Consider the following 21,679-nt stretch of genomic DNA (forward strand, 5'->3'; position numbering starts at 1 on the left):
ATCCCCCATCTGATACACCCGCAGCACAACACTGCCTGTGTTCATCCGATACCTTTGTGTTATAGTGATGTTCGATTCTCGAACGAATCATTCTGTCGAACCGATTCTTTTTTATTCAGTTGAACTGTTTCGCAATGCGTTTGTAAACCACTTCCTGCAAATACCATATAAATGACATATTCAAAATATGTATCGAAATATTTATTTAATCACATGAAAACACTCGCTGAAACGAATTCGCCGAGCGAACCGATTCCCTAAACTGAATCAGACGGCTCACCGACCGTTATTGTGTTTTACTAGAGTGGAGGATCGTGAGAGGCTGGATTCTCGTTCATCTGTGTTTGGTATGTCTTAACGCATGATTTTGTTCTTATTTAGCTGCAGAAATGAGACTCTTATTGATATATGCGGATAGACGTGTCGTCTTGTGTTGTGTCGTTTATTTCTGAACGCTTGCGCAGTCATTTCAGAACGCTGCGGTTCTTCGCATCAATGCTGAACACTGAACGCTCTGTGCACCTGGAATTAATATGCATGTGTCGAATGAAATTGAATTGCATGAATAAATTAGACTTGTATGCATTCTTTATTATTATACACATGTTTTGCGTTTGGCAAAATATGATGCATTGGAAAAAATAAACTACTTTTGTTAACTATTAATATTAGCCTACTAGATATACAGCCATTTCACAGAGACTTTAGTTGATTTTTTTATATTAGTACAATGTTAAATGGTTAAATTCTTGCAAAAAAGTGGTAATCACATGGTAATGCAATGGTACTGTGATGATGAAATATTTACATTGCACTCCAAGGTACTTTTTGGTACTTTTTTGTGAGTGTACCTTGTGTTTTTGTTCTGTGTTTCAATATAATTGTTTATTGAAAACACCTACTGTCTAAATGTTGGAAAATATGATGCTTTAAACAGCTCATTAGGAGGATAAGGATATGGATTTTTTTTTTTTTTTTTTTTTTTGTCATTCCAAAAGACATGCACTTGGAAGGAAATTAGATACTGAGGTCTGATTAAAACCACTCACAAATAAATAACTAAACTATAATAAATACAAATAATATGTAAACACTATAAACCCGAGAAATCCAAAGCATAATAATAAAAATACAATGTAACTTTGAGACAAAAAGCTCAATAATTTAAATGATCCTACTAAAATTACTCTACTTTTAGTTTAAAATAGACTGATTTTTGTTTCTTAAAAAGAAGGTTTGTGCTAGCCTAACACGTAAATACCAAATGTTTTTGTACAAACAATGGCACATTGAAGTACCTTGTATGAATAAAGATGCCAGTTTATGAAACATGTTAACCCTGAGATTCACAATAGACCATTTTAGTAAGTGCAATCTCTTTTGCTCCCTAAGGAGACTTTATTGCCCTTTTCTATGTTAAACTTAAAAGGTCTGCTTTAATAAATCAATAGCAGCAGCTCAACATTAATCATTACAGCAGTGTGTTGTTTGATAAGGAAATGCCTGGTAGTCCCATCTGTCTCAACCAGCAGTAAATATACAAATGAGTGTAAGCTTAACCGCTCGTTCACAGACACCAGATGTCCGTTTGACTTCTTCTGCTCGAGTCAAAGGTGAAATCCTGCCCCTGGAGGGTCTTGAACTGTCCAAGGTCCTGAATTGCCTCTTGGCACCTGAATTCTTTAGCTCCAGGCCAATTATTATTTGTTCTAAAGTTTCAATTTTTGTGCACAGTTCTGTGGGAGTTTGGGATTTCTTATCGTATATAGATGATAGTATTTAATCTCAAATGTAGTGTTTTGCAATCCTTTCACCCAGTGAAGTCAAAGCTATAAAGTGTATACTGTAGCTCTGTAACTGGATTGTGTTAGAGGACTCATTCACCTTCACTCTGAGTCCGTCCTTCAGCCTTCAGTAGCTTCAGATGGCGAGTAAACCCAAGGAGAGTGTGTCCTTAGAGGCTTTTAACTCAACTCAAGGTACATTACAAGGTCTGAGCACAAAATCTCAATGCAACAGTTTCAAACTCTGCTGAAATTTCATTCCAGCCAAGACATCACCTTTAGAAAAGAGATTATCATTGCATATTGCTTAGTGCATCACACGCTTTTTATAAGTGTATAGTATGCAGTTAATAGCATAGGTTTTGTTGCATAACCCAGATTGAATCATTTGTATTTTATGGTGAACCACCTGTGGTTTTGAAGGATGACCCAGGGGTCAGCAGGGCCGTGTCATTGCTCACTTCAGGACGATTGGGGTCAAGAGGCAGGCTCAAGGACACAAATTTTATCACCCATTACTGCCCACATGGGATTTGAAACTGGTTACAGCGCTAATTTCTGTTCTTTTGATTAATCAGTAGCTTTTGTTGGTAGTTTTGACAACATATCTGATTTAGTTATTATATTTCTAGCTAAACTTATTTATATAATTAATTTGGAATTTTATTTATAAAATTAATTTGGTACTTTATAAAGGTAATTTTTATTTATAAAATTATTCAGTAGTTTATGTAAAACTTTAATTTGGTAATTTATTTATACAATTACCTTAGCATTTTATGTATAAATACATTCAGCTGTTTAGTAAAAATATAATTTTATATTTTATTTATAAAATTAATTTAGTGTATTTGTTGGTAGTTTTGGCAACATGTCTGATCGAGCTTTAGTTGTAATTTTTAGCAAATTTTATTTACTACCTATTATTGATATAATCAATTTGGAATTTTATTTATAAAATTAATTTGATACTTTATAAAATCAATTTGATATTTTATTTATTATATTAAATTACTATTTTATTTATAAAGGTAATTTAGCATTTTATTTATAAAATTATTCAGTAGTTTATATCAAATGTAATTTTGTAATTTATTAATATAATTGTTCAGTAAATATGTAATTTGATATTTTATTTATAAAATTAATTTAGTGTTTTTGTTGGTAGGTTTGGCAACATGTCTGATCGAGTCATTTTTAGCTATAATTTTATTTGCTGCCTAGTTTTTATATAATCTAAATTATTTATCAAATTGATTCTAAAATTAGCATTTTATTTATACAGTTATTCAGCAGTTTAACAATGTAATTTAGTATTTTATATTTTTAAAAATAAAAATAAATATACTTATAAAATTCTGTTATGTATAAAATACATTAATATAATTAAATAAGTATTTTATACAACTACACTACACTGTAAAAATTATTTTCATGATTTGTTATCACAACTTTTTTCTTTTGTCAAATCAACTTAAGTGTTACCCATAATATTTTGAGTTTCTATTTATTAAACCAATCTCCTTCATTGTATTAACTCAAACATTTTATTTCAAAGAACTCAAAATTATAAGGCAACCGGGTAACTTACTTTTTAAGTTAAACCAACAATAATTTTTTACAGTGTAGTATTCATTTAGTTATTTACATGATCCAAATCAAGCGTAGCATTAGTTCTGGCAGGTCACGTCAGTCAACCTCGCATCAGCTGATCCAATACGGCGCATATCTTATCTCAGCATCCCTATATATAAGGTCTGTTCAGTATTATCATCAGCTTTATCTCCTCTCGTCCAGTCGACTTGGCCTTCTGATATTCCTCTTCGAATCAGACTCATATTTCTTGAATTATGTTGTTACATAAATTATATCTGCAATACATTTATGCTGGTTCTGTTCTGTTTACCCTGCGGTTATCACTGCTCTCCCGGCTCTTAGTTCTTGCCCAGAACAGAAACACACCACCACTCCAAGCTGTATGCTAACTGTCAATCATATTTGATGATTGTGATCCTGACAGAAATCAATATGTGGTTTCAATAAGATACTTTTTATTTAGATAATATCCAATCTATTTTGTATGTGCGAGACTTCTGGTGAATATAGGAAGAACAGAATCATGTGAAGAATTCTGTGGAAACGAGAGGGAGATGTGATCAGAACATCACTGCTGGTTAAATTTGAACCTGAGCTGCTGGAAGGAACCAGTAGAGAGTGTTTTAAGAGTGTTTGTCCGTATATGACGTCTTTTATAGGATAGATTACGCTGTTCTTTGAAGCCTCAGGGAATCCATGCAACAAGATCTCAGCTGCTGCAGCTCTCCAGCGTCGTATTTCCAGGAGGCTGGCTTGCTTTTTGACAGGTTCTCATGTGTGTCTGAGTCGGTGTGGATGTCAGCTGCGCTGTGACCTTGCCTTAACACACACAAACACGTGCAAATCCTCACAGACACGATTTTGGCTGCTGTGAGGTCCTGCATTGATCCTTCTCTGCAGTCTTGCCCAAGTTTCTGCCTGTCTTTGAGATGGATAAAGATAGAGAGAAACAAATTGAAGACTTGGATGGAAGGACGTATCGATTGAGACTAAACACTTGAGAGAATGAGATGCTGAGGAGAGATGTGAGATTTATGCTTTGAACATTGCCAAGCAGCAACGATCTGATATAAATAATCCATTCCTCGGTCTCTGAAAATGTTTACTTGTGCTTCACGAATGCGAGTGAGAACTTATTTGAAGCTTAGTGCAGCTTGTTAGATGTTTCCACAACCTCACCCATAAGCAAGAACAATATTGTATGAGATATTTAAAATCTCAATTGTTTCTCCTAGACTTCTTGTATGAGTAAAAGCTAACATGTGTCTCCTCTAGAGATTCAGAAGAGATATCATGCTCGGATTTGCCAAGATGCAAGACCAAAAAGTTAGTTATCTTGAGCTCAAACGGTATATTGAGCTGAGATTGAGACTCAATGCTTGAATCCAAGGGATAGTTCACTCAAAAATTAAAACTCTGTTGGGTAATCAAACAGTTGCTAGATCCCATTGACTTCCATTGTACTTTTTTTCATACTGTGAAAGACAATAGGGACCAGCGACTGTTTGGTTACCAACGTTCTTTAAAATATCTTCTTTTTGTGTTTTTGATTGGTTAGTGGATACATTTGCATGTTCTTGGGGGCGGGGTTTATGTAACTTTTGTGGTTTGTGATGTCACCAACCCGGGAAGAAGCTTGTTGTAGTCCCTACCAGCCGTTTGTTGTAGTTTGTAATATCTCCCTTTGCATTGAACTTTGAGCGTCGTAACTTTGCAGATGTTGTTTATGTTCAAACAGCAACATTACACACTAACTAAAGTTAAAAAAGTGAAATCATAATCAACCACCCCTTATGACTATATTGGTGAATATTTGTATATTATTGTACATTGAAAGTGTGAACTCTCTCTTCTTAGGTTAAATGAGCCTCTGTTTTTCCAGGGTGTGACTGTCTCTGCTGTTAACGCTTACGCAGCTCCTCCAAAACATTATTAAAGCACGAGAGACAGAGGGAGTGTGCATCAGTCTCTTGAGTATTTAGTGAATGAATGATTCAGTCTCTCAGTTTATGACTGTCTTCCTACACAAAGCTTCACCTGCGATGTTCAAATCCAAACACAGCTGTGGAGCATTTATATTTCGCAAACATAGCAATGAATTGCATTAATTAGGGCGTTTACTGTAAGCATTTCTATTATTGCTCACATCTAGCAGTATTGGTATTGTTAAATGAAACTAAATAGTTTTCATTAATTGTAATAAAGCTGACATTTAATTAAAATTAGATTAGATTAGATATATTGACTTGGCAACTACCTGAAATAAAGTTAAAATTGAAGGACCAAAATCACTAAAACTAATACAAATAAATTAAATATAACAGAGATAATGAAACAAAGTAATAAAAATGATAGAAGCGCAAAATAAAATGACTAAAACTACAATGAAAACTGAAAATATAAAAATATAAGCTAATTTAAAATAATAATAAGTGCTATAATAGTATATAAATAATACACTGAAAAAATGCTCAATATAATTCATTTAGGACTTTCTTTTTCTTTTGAGTTCATGTAACTGACACATTTTAAGTAATCTGAACTGTTTCATTGTTTTGAGTTTTATAAACTGAAACTGGGCTGAGAATCATGTTCTAAATTACTGTGTGTACCTCTGTGTTTCATTACCTAATGCAATTGTCTTGCATAAAATATATCTCTTTTATGAAAACTGAATATCATCTGGATCAACATGCACATTGCCCAATTTCTATATCCTAATTATTGTTAATTTTCCAGGAGCTCATTGCTTCTACGTTCAGTTAAACTGCTAACAGTGATTGTAAATTAATTGCCTAAATTATTACATTATTTGCTAACTGCATTCTTAAATTGTGATGTTGACATGCATTCTCTGTAAAGCTGCTTTGAAATGATATGTATCGTGAAAAGCGCTATACAAATAAATGTGAATTGAAATTGAATTTTATGGCTGCTGTGGGAATGGAAATCCTGCCTTTCAGTTAAAAGAGCCAATCAGCTTACTGATCATGCATATGCATTAACTGGGCTGTGATTTGAGCTGAAGATGCAATGTTTTTATACTATCGTTGTTAGATTTTATTTGAAATGAGTGTCATATTGTTATTCTTTATGTGTAGTTCTATTTTGGTTAAAAGTATACTAGTCAATGTGACTGCAGTCAACATTTGCTGGCTCTCATGTCAAATGGATCCTGTCACTTTAGTGTTATTGAGCTCAGGTGTGTGTGTGTATGTGTGTGTGTGTGTGTGTGTGTGTGTGTGAGAGAGAGAATGCAGTGTTGGTAATGGATGCTCTGTGCTGCCTCAGCCACTGTATTTCACAGTTGAATGCACTGAACTAGAGCCAAGAAATTTGTCGTAGAGATCTGTTTATTGTGTTTAGAGGCAAAAGCAAGAGGAAGAGAGAGGCATGTAAGGGTCTATTATATGCAAAGAAACTTTGAAATCATGTAAATGCATAAAAAAAAAAAAACTCGTTTGTTGATAGCTGCTGACTGCTCATTTTGGTCGTTATGGTTATTTTATGTGGCTTTCATTACTATCTGTTATGCGGTGAGCTGCTCTTTCATGCTGAGGAACGAACCGAGAGAGAAAGTACACGGGCTAAATGTTAATGTGGTTATTTAGGCACAGAATAGAAAAGGACCCTTTGAATTTCCCTTTGGGTCGTGGAGGAAATTAGACTTCTGAGGGTGAAGAAAAGGCCATTGTCAGCGTGAACTGGGTTTGAACTCATCTGAAATTGGAAAGACATTAACAGAGTGAATCTGTAAGTCTCATCTCCTGGATATTAGCCAGTGCAATTAAACTGACCTGAGGCGCTGAGTTGGCTAAAGAGGAACGAGAAACCTGTCAAACTCTGATTCCCACGCAAACCCTTCGATTATACGCAGTGTGAGGTACACTATAATCACACTGCAGGACAGAGCATAGTTGAGTAGAGTAGAATAGAATAGAATTCCTGACACCATATATATATATATATATATATATATATATATATATATATATATATATATATATATATATATATATATATATATATATATATATATATAATTTATAGGCTATATTATTGGACTAAATCGCTCAAGTCATATGGATTTGTTTTACGATCTCTTTATGAATTTTTTGAAGTGTCAAAGTGGTAGTTGACTGTCAATGAAGGGAAAAAAACGCTCAGATTTCATTAAAAAGATATTCATTTGTGTTCCAAAGATGAACGAAGGTCTTACAGGTTTGGAACGACATGAGGGTGAGTAAATAATGACAGAATTTTCATTTTTGGGTGAACTGACCCTTTAAGTTTTAGTAATTTTGTTACAGGCCTATGCTTTTGCCATGTTAGTTTTTTAATATTTTTATTTAGCTTTAATGTATTTTTATTTCAGTTTTAGTCATTTTTAGGGTTGGGACAAATCTAATCGAATCTCGATTCGCAATACAAAGAATCTGAAGCGATTGTGATATTTTCCGATGTATCGTGATCCTCTCTCGAATCGATTCTGAGCTTGGTTTTTAACAGCAGATGGCACTACGTGCTTTAGAAACACTCGTACACTGCCTGCTTCCAGTTCCTTTACACAAACCACTTTAACCTAAAATAATCATTCATAAAGTTCGAAAAGGTTGAAGCAACTTACAAATCTTGCATCATAAAAGCATTCTGAGCCGAGGTGCAAGTATATTTTACCACTTACATGACTCTCCAGCACTCTTCTTCATGAGCGTTTGAGTGTGTGCAGTTAAAGGGTTAGTTCACCCAAAAATGAAAATTATGTCATTAATGACTCACCCTCATGTCGTTCCAAACCCGTAAGACCTCCGTTCATCTTGGGAACACAGTTTAAGATATTTTAGGTTTAGTCCGAGAGCTTTCTGTCCCTCCATTGAAAATGTATGTACGGTATACTGTCCATGTCCAGAAAGGTAATAAAAACATCATCAAAGTAGTCCATGTGACATCAGTGGGTTAGTTAGAATTTGTTGAAGCATCGAAAATACATTTTGGTCCAAAAATAACAAAAACTACGACTTTATTCAGCATTGTCTTCTCTTCCGGAATCCTTTCCATTGAATTGATTCCATTGAATTGATTCCATTGAATCCTTTCATCTGTCGGCGTTGGTAATGCACTTTTACGTCACCCTGGTTGTTTTTGGCGATTAGGACATCCGTGACATGCACATTTATGCACCATTTTAAAAAATATAGCAATACCAAAATACAAACAATGTAGAATAGCTTGAATACAGCGTGCGTCTCCCTCAGACTGTAGTCGTGAACCACACTCCAGAGCATTAAGCTGGATGCCAACCGCCGTAAAACAGGAAAGAAGAAGAAGAAGAAGCGGAGTTGTGAACGCGGATTGACAAAAGACCCAGAAGAGAAGACAATGCTGAATAAAGTCGTAGTTTTTGTTATTTTTGGACCAAAATGTATTTTCGATGCTTCAAAATGTCGCGGATGTCCTAATCGCCAAAAACAACCACGGCGACGTAAAAATGCATTACCAACGCCGACAGATGAAAGGATTCAATGGAATCAATTCAATGGAATCAATTCAATGGAAAGGATTCCGGAAGAGAAGACAATGCTGAATAAAGTCGTAGTTTTTGTTATTTTTGGACCAAAATGTATTTTCGATGCTTCAAAAACTTCTAACTAACCCACTGATGTCACATGGACTACTTTGATGATGTTTTTATTACCTTTCTGGACATGGACAGTCTACCGTACATACATTTTCAATGGAGGGACAGAAAGCTCTCGGACTAAATCTAAAATATCTTAAACTGTGCTCCGAAGATGAACGGAGGTCTTGCGGGTTTGGAACGACATGAGGGTGAGTCATTAATAACATAATTTTCATTTTTGGGTGAACTAACCTTTTAAAAACTAGCCTAGAGCGCCATCTGCTTTTAAAACTAAGCTCAGAATCGATTCGAGAGAGAAAATATCAGGATCGATCCAGATTCATTGTATCGATCAAGAATCGATGTATCGTACCAGCCCTAGTAATTTTAGTACTTCAACTTAAACATATTTATTTCAGTTACTTGTTAAGGCCACATTTCTTTTTCTAGGGCTTTGCTGTGTGGTTGCTAGGGTGTTGCTATGTGGTTTCTTTGATGTTCTAGGTGGTTGTTAGGGTGTTGCTAGAGTTTTCAGGTTAATTTGCTGGGGCGTTGTTATGTAGTTGCTAGGGTGTTCTTTGTGGTTGCTAGGGCAGTGCTACATGGTTGATTTGTTCTAGGTGGTTGTTAAGTTGTTGTTTTATCCACCTTTAAGTCTAGTTTTTAAAAACAGCACATTTCATTTGAGGCAACATTCATGTCTGTAGCACAAACAGGCATGATTATTTAAAGGTGCCCTAGATTCAAAATTTAAATTCACCTTGGCATAGTAGAATAACAAGAGTTCAGTACATGGAAAAGACATACATTGAGTTTCAAACTCCATTGCTTTCTCTTTCTTATGTAAATCTCATTTGTTTAAAAGACTTCCGGAAAACACGCGGATCTCAACATAACACAGACTGTTACGTAACAGTCGGGGTGTACGCCCCAATATTTGCATATGCCAGCCCATGTTCTCAACATTATGAAAGGCATTAGACAAGGGCAGCCAGTAACGTCTGGATCTGCACAGGTGAATCAACAGACTAGGTAAGCAAGCAAGAACAATAGCGAAAATGGCAGATGGAGCAATAATAACTGACATGATCCATGATAGCATGATATTTTTAGTGATATTTTTAAATTGTCTTTCTAAATGTTTCGTTAGCATGTTGTTAATGTACTGTTAAACGTGGTTAAAGTTACCATCGTTTCTTACAGAATTCACGGAGACAAGAGCCGTCGCTATTTTCATTTTTAAACACTTGCAGTCTGTATAATTCATAAACACAACTTCATTCTTTATAAATCTCTCCAACAGTGTAGCATTAGCCGTTAGCCACGGAGCACAGCCTCAAACTCATAGAGAATCAAATATAAACATCAAAATAAATACTTTACTCACATAATTCGAAGCATGCATACAGCATGCATGACGAACTTCTTGTAAAGATCCATTTGAGGGTTATATTAGCTGTGTGAACTTTGTAAATGTGCTGTAATATAATCGAGAGCTCGTGTGGCAGGGAGCACGCGAATTAAAGGGGCGGCGCGCTGAAAAAATCAGTGCATAGTTAATGATGCCCCAAAATAGGCAGTTAAAAAAATTAATTTAAAAAAATCTATGGGGTATTTTGAGCTGAAACTTCACAGACACATTCAGGGGACACCTTAGACTTATATTACATCTTGTGAAAAAGCATTCTTGGGCACCTTTAAACCCTGAATTCATATACTTAAAGTTTGGGGTTTGTTCCAATCACTAACCCTCATTATGAGCAATCTATCTTTCTGTCTATTACCATTTCAGTCGTATCTGACTCTTGATGATTTTATGACCATCTCTTGCCATACATGTGAGAGACAGTCCATGAATCTTCTTGGGGTAGGTTGTTCTTTCCCCAATCCTTTTCATTACATGGCTTGGGACTCACACACACGCATTCACACCTACGGACAATTTAGCGTCTCAAATTCACCTATACTGCATGTTTTTGGATTGTGGAGGAAGCCCACACATACACAGGGAGAACATGCAATCTCCAGTATGAGCAATAGTAGTACTTATCAAACTCTACTGATAATAATACTAACATTAGCCATTTAGTTATTAGCCTCAGCATTGAGCATTTCAGCTATTGATATCTGCTGGCCTCAGTCTTCCTTCACATTGACCCGATCAATGGTATTGATTAGTTCCTGTGGTGGGCGAGATCCAGTTGACTGTGTGCTGAACAGCTTTTAGTTGGCAATTAGCACCATTTAGCTCTCTTTCTCGACAACACGGGCGTATCCATCAGTATTACTGGTGGGTTTACTGATGTTTATGTTTCTTTCACCAACATTTTGGGACATATTAATACCAATGTCTTAGACTGTGTCCCAATTGGCTTAGTACTACTAGTATGCACTAAACATTGGTACTTTGCTGGTGATGGGAAAGCAATGTAACACATTTATGCCCCCTTGAGGAAGACTGGATTGACCTGAACTATGCATTTTATAAAATATCACCTCTTTTGAGGTATTTTATTTGTATGTCTTCTGGTTGGTTGTGCCTGTCTTTTTAAGACTCAGTATGTGGTAATATTGACATGACATTCTTCTGGTTAATCATTGATCGTCTGCCATCTTGTTGGGTGGGGTTGTCAAAGTTCAGTTTAATGCATGAGTGTGTTTCAGAGCAAACATTTCTAAAGGAATATACTGTGTGAGTGTAGTAGAGATTGGGAGAAGTTGTGTTTGACATCTTTAGACACACCCACTAATCCAACACTCGTCTGATGTCAGGAGTATCCAGTGTCACTCGCAGGTCCTGGAACATCTTTCTCTTTTAGGCTGGATTTCCAGGTGAGATATTGTCTTATACTAAACAAATATTTTAAGTCTATCTCAATTACTGTAAGTCTCTCTTGTGTAACATAAATTATATCCTGTGTAAAGGTGAATGTCACGAAACCTGTCAAGAATATGTCCAGGTTATTTCACAACAAAATCAAAAGAAATGTATATATTATATTATGTGGTTACACTTTACAATAAGGTCTCATTTATTAACATGAACTAACAATGAGCAATACATTTGTTACAGTATTTATTAATCTTTGTTAATGTTAGTTAATACAAATACAGTCCTTCATGTTAGTTCACATTGCATTAACTAATGTTAACACATACAACTTTGATTTTAATAATGTATTAGTAAATGTTGAAATAAACATGAACTGAGATTAACAAATGCTGTAGAATTATTAATTCTTAGTTCATGTTAACTAAAGTAGTTAACTAATGAAACCTTATTATAAAGTGTTACATATTATATTATATTATATTATATTATATTATATTATATTATATTATACTGACTATTTTTGTATTCCAATATTTTTAAAAGTAATAGAGTAACTGTATTACAATAAAGAGAATCTAGTGAGAATCACTATAATGGGAATTAAAATTTCAAAAGTAAAACATCTAGATGCATTATTGTAATCAGAATATGTGCTTAACGTTTATGCCAATTTTCTTCTGCAAAATATAATTTCTTTAATTTGATTTTGGAGTGAAATGTGACTTTTTGGAAAGGTAGTGATGACAAAAGATGAATAATTGTGAATTATAACGAATGATGGAATTCCAGTGACGTCAGTTATGCAGATATGCCTATAATTATGTGACATCATGCATTACGTTTGGGTGTGTCATCTACATGGCTTTTATATCTATTGCTGCAATGCAAAGCTTTTCTATCAGTATCGCAAAACGTGCTTGAGGATGTGGTGAAGTTTTCCCTCTCAGCTCAGGAAATTACGTCTTCTCTTATTTCGATATCGTCACATTTCAGGACTGCTTTAATCAACTCGATGTGGAGCCGATAGGCTGAAATTGTGTTGACTTGCACAGGGCAGCGTGTGTCAGCGATGGCTTCAGTGTGTTGGTTGTGTGGAGAGGTTTTGGGAGAGAGGTTTTTAGTTTCAGCGCAGGGTGCCAGTGGAATATACTTTATTTATAGCTGCAGACAGCAAAGAGAACCTGGTCACTTGCACAATGACAAGAATAAGGGATAGACAATCACCTCTGAGTTTCATCTGTTAGTTTAATTTATTTGCATTTAAATCAATTTTCACTCAGAAATTGCATGTAAATTTCACAAATAATTAAATGTGAAATTTTGAAGAAAGACTGAAATAGCATTTTCTTCATACTCTAATAATCTTTATTTTTTTACACTTTTGAAAAATTGTTTTTTTTTTCTAACAGTGTATATACAGAATGCATTCATATTACAATATTGCATTAAATTGGGAAAATAAAATGCAAATAGAGGATTTTTCACTGGTGGTCTCATATTTTGGACCCTGGTTGAACACCTTGCAATCAGATATGCAAAGAGATTTGGTGTTATGTTTTTGCCGCAGTTGGGTAAATGACAAGTAACATGGACTTGAAATGTATATTTTTAACATCAAGATTTTAGGTTAAACATACAGGTTAAAAATACACTCTAAAAAATGCTGGGTTAAAAACAACCCAAGTTGGGTTGAAAATGGACAAACCCAGTGATTGGGTTGTTTTAACCTACTGGGTAGTTTTATTTAACTCAACTATTGTTTAAAAATGACTATATGGCTGACTTAAAATGAACCTAAAATAGGTTGGAAATTAAAATCCGACACATAATTACTAGAGGCAACAATAATAATCAAAAGGTGAACATTTAAGCTATTTAATAAATGTTTATTGTTTAATTATTATTCATTAACCTTATTAATAAATGTTAGTTTTTTAAACATATTAATAAATGTTAATTTCCAACATATTTTGGGTTCATTTTAAGCGAGCAAAACAGTAATTTTTAAACAATTGTAACTTGAGTTAAATAAAACTACCCAGCAGGGTGGACAAACCTTTAACCCAACCACTGGGTTAAATGCTGATGGAAAATGCTTTTTTTTTAACTGGTCACCAATTTCTTTGAGTTTCTCACCATTTTTAATCACAATTTTGCCCCCATTTTTTTTTTTTTTTGCAGTTCACCTACAAATCCTGACAAATTAATTGCTAAATGTACAGATATTTCATATATTTTCTCAGCTGCAGATGAGAAAATACTATTCAAGAATTAGCTAAAAATATTATTTAAACTACTTTTACATGGACTACATACTAACTAGCATGTCACACTGCAGGACACTGTGGTCACTGATCATGTCAGTTGCCCAAATGCAAAGCAGTTAATCTGAATAAATGTCCGTGCAGCATCTTTTGAGGGCTTTGCAAAAACCTTTTCGTGTTCAAGGGAATCTGCATCATGATCTGTGACATCAGATCTGAAGTCACATTAGAGAAAAAACAGCCCACATGGCTCAAGTTGTACAAGCGTTGGTGTATGTGGGTATGCAGGGGCTCTAGAATCGGTTGCCAATGTGATCTGTTAAATGAAAGCTGTGAATTATTCATCAACCCTGGGCTTAGCTGATCATAATCCTGCTACTCTTGCATTTTCAGCAAATGGCAAACGTGGGTCATAATGCAAATCTGTGTCATTTAGTGGGTTTATCATTCGAGAGTTCGAGAGAGAGAGTTAAGTAGATTACTTCTGCAAAGCCAAGAATCTCTGCTTGATCCGTTGAGTTCATAACAATACTCATATTCAGTCATTATTAAGGCCACTTTGTATTTTGCATGTTTTCTGTCTTGACTGTGGGAAATGTGATAAAATATGTGGTAAAACGGAGAGTACTAGACTTTTTTTCACTGTAAACCCGAATAAGTTGGCAAAACTCGAACAAATTTGAGGCAATCAGTTACCTCAAAAGTTAAGAAATTCAAAGTTTGTACTGAGACATTTTAATTGGTCTTAACTTAAAATGTTTGAATACACTTAATTCATACATTTAACTTTATTAAAATTATCATGTAACCTCAATGTGAACATTTTTATTAGTGTAAACTTAGCTAGCTATAACCAGCTAATTCAGAAAATGCTACCTTGCTAATTTGCTAACATGTTAACAATAGTGTGGTATAGCACTTGCTGAATGAGTGCAAAGCATTTAACATACTTGCTCTCAAACCAAGCCACATGCTCCACTCGTCACCATGATGGTAACTCTCCAAAAACCCACAGTAACAGAAACTCTTCTAAATTAGCATAACAAAACATTAATCACTACTATATCTCCAACTTAACATTAATCTTGCACAAAAAACATCATATAACGCTTAATTTTAGCATTTACTCTCCCTTTCGAGTGCCATTAGCAAAGCATGCTGGAAAATAGAAATCCCAGCCCAGTTTCAGTTAAACTTAAGTTAGCCTAAATTAAAAGAAATGAGTTCTTAAAACTCAAAACAATGAAACAGTTCAGTTTACTTAAAATATGTCAGTTCTGTGAACTTGAAAGAAAAAGAAAGTGTTAAATACTCATAAAAATTAATTTGATTAAATAAAATTAATTCAAACCAAGTAACTACTTTGAGCGTTGGGGTTTACAATATGATCAAATTTTAGTTAATGTGTTAACTAAAATGAACTAACAATGAGAAATTAATTTGTTGCAGTATTTATTAATTTTTATTAACATCAGTTAATATAATACAACTGTTAATTGTTAGTAATTGAGAGTTCCATTAAATAATATTAACAGATACAACTTTTAATTTTAGTAATGAATTAGTAAATGTTAAAATAAAGGTACAATATGTAAGATTTTTGGATTAAATTATCCAAAAACCACTAGAACAATGTTATATATTTTGTTGACTTGGTACTTATCCCAATGTTTCCAAAAATGTTTAAATCCAGAGAAATAAGCAATTTTAACCAGGACACGGATCAGTGACATCGGAAATAATCGTTACCCTTGATTTCCAAAGACGCTTTAATATATTACATGTTTTATTAGACAAGGGATCAACTGTTTGGATATATTTATAGACAGAAAACTAATCATTGTTATGTAGCTCAACAAATTTAGTCTTATTTGAATCTCGTTTTCTTTATTATATTCATATGATTTTCTAATATCAATCTAGCTTACTACAGTGTGCAACAAGTGTCTCATAGTAGCCACCGAGCGAACGCACAGAGTAACGTTATAACCTCATTTTCAACACACTCAAATGTATGTAATATGATAAACAGAGCTGCGTTACCCCACATATGCTTGACTGGAAGAAGCGGAAGCGGAGACTGTGGCATAATAAAAGCTCTGCTGCTCTCGAGACGTGTGTTGCGCTCGTCTCTCATTAGCAATTGCTCCAGCGGCCTCGTTCAGCTCCCTGCTCTGCTTCGTACTACAGTAACGTTAACAATCTCAACCATGAACATGATTTCTGTCCGAGTCCTGTCCGATTCTTTTCCCCTGGATGTGAGATGAAAACAACATCTCCCATGATTCCACACTCAATCTTGGTTTCATCAAGCTACGCCTTTGTTTTGAATTGGCGACCTCTAGTGGCGAAAATTTACATATTGTGCCTTTAACAGTACCTAAGATTAATAAATGCTTCAGAATTACTTTTCATTGTTCATGTTAACTAGTTAAATAATGTTAACAAATAGAACCTTATTGTGAAGTGTTACCATGGAATTAGACATAGTAAACGAACACACAGTGGCCAGGGAATGTGTTTAAATTAATGACTGATTGGCATCAGAATTGTGTGGATTGATGCAGGTGGAGTCTTCAGGCTCTGTGAGCAAGCAAGCGCTTGTATGTTTCTGGTTTGGAAGCGGCGTATAGGGTGTCTTTGGCTTTATTGATCTGCAGGTCTCATGAGTGCTGCAGTGGAGGCACTGCGGAGACACAGCCACTGCAGATGCAGCCATTTACTGCTTATTACAGGACGGGTTATGATTACAGTGTGGCTCAATACTCACTGAAGTACTTGATAACAATTCCTTAGGATGGATGTGAGAGTGAGCTTTAATAGACTGTAAAAATGTTTCGTCAGCTAACCAAAAAAAGTTTTTTTTATTAAAGACAAATTATTTATTCTTTTTAATCATTATGACAATGGTGTTATTTAACATGTTTTCACATTTTATTATTATTTATTTTAATGTTGGCTATAATTAATTTAAATTATTTTGTTATATATTATTATTTAATTGTCTATTATTTTATTTTATTATTATAACTGAATCAGCCTGACTGCATTCGTTTACATCAGAAAAACTACGTTCTAAGAGTCGGATCAGACGGACATAGCTTCTTTAAAGTAACATCTGCACATTTTCACTTTTAACAGCGATAGAAATAGATATAAAACAACAAAAATAAAATGAATACTTAGTTTATAAAATTTCAGAAAGATTTACAAGTATTTGTTGTTACCACATTTCCCCTTAGAAAAAGTATATCATAGTATTTTTTTTAAAAATACTGCAAAATTTCTTTAAGGTTCGAGCGTGTGTATGTGGGCTTGACTTCTTTTGCTGCTCTTCCTGCTGACTGTGATCAATAAGAGTCAGTTCTCCTCCTCATTACGTCTTTCTTCACTCCATCCTTTTTGCTTCCACCTCTTGTGAGGGAGATGCTTAGATGCGTATTCACGTATCATACGTTACATTGGTTTCATTTAACATGTTGTTTTCACATTTTATAAAAGCAATAATCCTTGAGGATGTTGAAGTGATTAAAGGGGTCATTTGAATGAGCTTTTATCTAATTTCCGTTTTTTTAAGCTCCATTTGTCTTTAGTTGTGATTGAATGTGACGTGATTGAGGGCTTTAAATAACATTCTCACATAACTGTACTATACTTCAGACTTTGAACAGCAGTTGAGCAGCTTCAGATAAGTTATCTTAAAGGGATAGTTCACCCTAAAATGAAAATGAAGTCATCCTTTACTCACACTTGTGTTGTTCTAATGCAGTATGCCCTTCTTTCTTTTTGATCCACAAAAGGAGAATTTTTTAAAAATGTCCTGCTTGTGCTCGACCATATAATGGCTGTGAATACGTCATCAAGCTTTAAAAAAAGACGCAAAACTATCACAAAATGGTCTTGGTCTTCTGTGCATGGCTATGTGACACGCGTGTTTGTGTGTCTCTATTACCGCCACCGTTCACTCCAACTCTCCCAGAAGAAGCACACAAGTTGTGAGAAATCAAGACTGAAATACATTGCGACCTGAAATACACAATCCATGTACTTTCTTTTCTGAGGTGAATACATCCATTGTGTTAGTCGAAGAAGTTATCACATTTACATCTGTCATCTGTCATCCTGACTATCATCTGACAACCAGAGCTCCAGTGAATAAAGTACAAGGATTCTTTTGTGGGATTTTTAGGCATTGCATTTTATTTCGCGTTTTTAAATTTCTTGCTTTCTCACAACTTGTGTGCATTTTCTGGGTGAGTCAGAATCAACTGCGGCACTAATAGAGTTTCATGAACGCACAGTCTTGCACAGAAGACCAGCAGCCAAGGTCAGGATTTTCCTTAAAGGTGCCATCGAATGGAAAATTTAATTTACCTTGGCATAGTTGAATAACAAGAGTTCAGTACATGGAAATGACATACAGTGAGTCTCAAACTCCATTGTTTCCTCCTTCTTATATAAATCTCATTTGTTTAAAAGACCTCCGAAGAACAGGCGAATCTCAACATAACACTGACTGTTACGTAACAGTCGGGATCATTAATATGTATGACCCCAATATTTGCATATGCCAGCCTATGTTCAAGGCATTACACAAGGGCAGCCAGTATTAACGTCTGGATCTGTGCACAGCTGAATCATCAGACTAGGTAAGCAAGCAAGAACAATAGCGAAAAATGGCAGATGGAGCGAGAATAACTGACATGATCCATGATTACATGATATTTTTAATGATATTTGTAAATTATCTTTCTAAATGTTTCGTTAGCATGTTGCTAATGTACTATTAAATATGATTAAAATTACCATCGTTTCTTACTGTATTCACAGAGACAAGAGCTGTCACTGTTTTCATTTTTAAACACTTGCAGTCTGTATAATTCATAAACAACTTCATTCTTTATAAATCTCTCCAACAGTGTAGCATTAGCCCGTTAGCCACGGAGCACAGCCTCAAATTCATTCAGAATCAAATGTAAACATCCAAATAAATACTGTACTCACATGATCCGACGCATGCATGCAGTATGCATGACGAACACTTTGTAAAGATACATTTTGAGGGTTATATTAGCTGTGTGAACTTTGTTTATGTACTGTTCTATAGTTGAGAGCTCGGGGGGCAGGGAGCGCGAGGATTTAAAGGGGCCGCAGCCTGAATCGGTGCATAGTTAATGATGCCCCAAAATAGGCAGCTAAAAAAATGTATTAAAAAAATCTATGGGGTATTTTGAGCTGAAACTTCACAGACACATTCAGGAGACACCTTAGACTTATATTACATCTTGTAAAAAAACGTTCGATGGCACCTTTAAATAATACACTACATTTTGGTTTGTTTTTACCAAACCCGGTTGTATACCCCCAGAACAATACGACATGGACCATTCTTTGATACTTTTGCATCTTTTTTTGTAAACCCATTATATGGATGTTGCAACATTTTTATTAAATTTATCCTTTTGTGGTCTGAAAAAGAATACCAGAACAATACATTTTAGTGTGAACTATCCCTTTAACACATGGACTTTAGGCATTGTGATTCTTTGATACTTTGAAAGGTGCATCATTGTGTGTTTTATTTTTTTTTGTAAAGCAAAAGTTTTTTGATGTTTCCACAAAGATATAAAGCAGCACAACTGTATTCAACATTGATAATAATTAGAAATGTTCCTTGAGCAGCAAATCAGCATATTAGAATGATTGGATCATGTGACACTGAAGACTGGAGTAATGATGCTTTGCTCACAGGAATAAATTACATTTTAAAATATATTACGATAGAAAGCAGTTCTTTTAAATGTAATAATATTTCACAATATTTCACGTTTTATTGTATATTTGATTAAACAAATACAGAATTGGTGAGCATATAACATCATTATTTCAAAAAGATTAAAACATTGAATGGTAGTGTATGTTTACTGATTACATTTTCCACATTTACAAAAGCAATATTGAACTAAAAGAACATTTCGGACTGTTTTAACCACCAACTTAAAGCTTAACTGTATTACTGGCCTGATCGAAAGACAAACATATGCTACGCTAGTAAAACAGGCATTATTTTATTTGGGTTGGCAAACAATCGTCAACATGCCACTGAACATTGTTATGTCTCTGTCATTTTATGACACAGAAAGACATTCATCAGTCATTCACATTGCTGTATTCAATACCCACCTGTCATGGAAAAATGTCGGGAAATGTTTAGGCATTCCAGCTGTTCTATCATTCCTGATCTTTTTTATCGTTTCTGAGCTTTGAGCTTCAGGCATGGATATTTAAAGACATAATAAAGCATACAGTTATAGATGATAAATAATGGAGACAAACTTTACAAAGAGAAACTTGATGACAGCTTTCTTTTGTTGAGTTGAGCTTGAATAAGAATTAAAAATTATATATATATGTGTGTGTGTATGTATATATGTATATATACAGTGAAACAAAAATTATTCAAACGTTTTTGATATTTTTGGTATATTTTTACTAGAGGGTGCAGGAGACTATAGTTCATTTATGTAAGTGGGGATATATATATATATATATATATATATATATATATATATATATGTATATATGACACAATATATAATTATGAAAGAAATACATAGAAAATAGAACCAAATATCTGTGTTATTGTTGTCTAAAATAAAACAAAATTCACCCCCCATCATCCCAAGGCAAATACTGACCCACCTCCCACCCCCCTTGCTGTCAGAATAATTCAAGTCAAATGTGATTAGTCTCTCTCTCTCTCTCACACACACACACACACACACACACACACACACACACACACTGCTGCTGCTCATGTGAGCACCCACTTTGTCCACCAAGAAGCATTTTTAACTTCCAGACATCAGAGGTACAGTGAGCTTGACTGAGTCTGCTGTTACTCTAATGCCTAACCAAGTTAATTCAGTAAGAAAGAGGCAAAAATTGAACAAAAGTGTGGAGTGGAGAGGGTTGGTTTCGAGGGGGTGGAGAGTCCCACGTGCCTGAATCTGAATGCAGCCTGAGCCACAGCTGAACGCGGGGGATCGGTGAGCCTTTTGTTGCTTTTCCTCTTTTGTCATGGCTGGATTGGACTCTTTGGATGGAGTGTTCGTCATCAGTATGGAAGAGATGATGCATGTGTGTGGATGTTGGAGGAAAGCTTTGTTTGGGGGTAGTGTGGGGTTTTGTTTTTGATGGTGCGATTTGGAGAGAGACTGTCTGACTCGTATTTACATTCGTGCATTTGGCAGACGCTTTTATGGTACTTGATTTGCATTTAAGGTATACATACAATCAGCTCATGATTAGGTCAGTTTATCAAATTTACTTTAACACACAAGCTCATGCAATTAGCTGGAGTCTGTCTTTTCGTGTTTTTAGTGTATTTTAGTGCATTCATACATGCACTGACCTTTGTTCTTTTGGTGTGTGGATTTTATTTGAAGTTGTATTATTCAAAACTGTCTCATATCATTTGAAATGAGATAAAGATAGCATTTAATGTCAAAGACTATCAGACATTTCATGACATTTTTAATATGATCTAAATAAAGAAAGTGGTTAAAGTTTATGATCTTAA

General features: G+C 34.7%; 1 protein-coding gene across 4 annotated transcripts in view; it reads left to right on the forward strand.

Moving 5' to 3' along the window:
- Positions 1-206: 206 nt before the first annotated feature.
- The window catches only part of pacsin1b (protein kinase C and casein kinase substrate in neurons 1b), a 35,675-nt gene continuing 14,202 nt past the window's right edge, over positions 207-21,679 (forward strand). For 2 of the 4 annotated variants that reach the window (XM_048198501.1, XM_048198504.1), the window contains exon 1: positions 207-347. The gene's annotated coding sequence lies outside the window, so the exon portion shown is untranslated. Of the gene's footprint in view, positions 348-11,664; positions 11,833-21,007; positions 21,147-21,679 lie in introns of those variants that run through there. The other 2 variants (XM_048198502.1, XM_048198503.1) reach the window with 2 other exon arrangements.

This window comes from Megalobrama amblycephala, linkage group LG8, assembly GCF_018812025.1.
Source record: "Megalobrama amblycephala isolate DHTTF-2021 linkage group LG8, ASM1881202v1, whole genome shotgun sequence".
NCBI lineage: Eukaryota > Metazoa > Chordata > Actinopteri > Cypriniformes > Xenocyprididae > Megalobrama > Megalobrama amblycephala.